Source organism: Phytophthora parasitica, assembly GCF_000247585.1.
Source record: "Phytophthora parasitica INRA-310 unplaced genomic scaffold supercont2.83, whole genome shotgun sequence".
Lineage (NCBI taxonomy): Eukaryota > Oomycota > Peronosporomycetes > Peronosporales > Peronosporaceae > Phytophthora > Phytophthora nicotianae.
Window position 1 is genome coordinate 4,403 of NW_008649069.1, and position 542 is coordinate 4,944.

Below are 542 nucleotides of genomic sequence, written 5' to 3' on the forward strand. Positions count from 1 at the left end.
ACTGTTTTAGTTCCCCTAATCTCAAACACATCATTTACACAAATTTCATGTGTTCTACATTTATGTGCCAGATTTCTGGTACAGGTCGGAGAGGTAGGAGGTCGGAGATTTTATGGTATGGCGGAGAGTCTCTACCATGCACGAGTCAGTGACATCCACGAGCTCGAAGAGATCATCGAAGATATGATCAAGGGCAAGGAGAGGATGGCTAAGCGCGACGGGATGCCCCGACATTCACGGAGCCGTGACTCGTTGGACGACCTACTATCTGAACTAGAAGGCCGTGAAGCTACTCAAGGCAGTGTCGAGCGTTCGGATGATGAAGGGGACTCATACGTCGACGACACAGAGGACTACGCAGGATATCAATCCGATGGAGCGGGCAGCAATACTTCAGGAGTCGATAATGACCGACATCTCGCTGCAGCCAATGAGAGTGAGCAACATGCTGCAGCTGAAGGCACGTACGCCCGCTCAAACAATCGTCAGCCACGAGGGAACGTACCAGATCGCGAACGAGGCTTTAATCAAGGTCGTCGAGG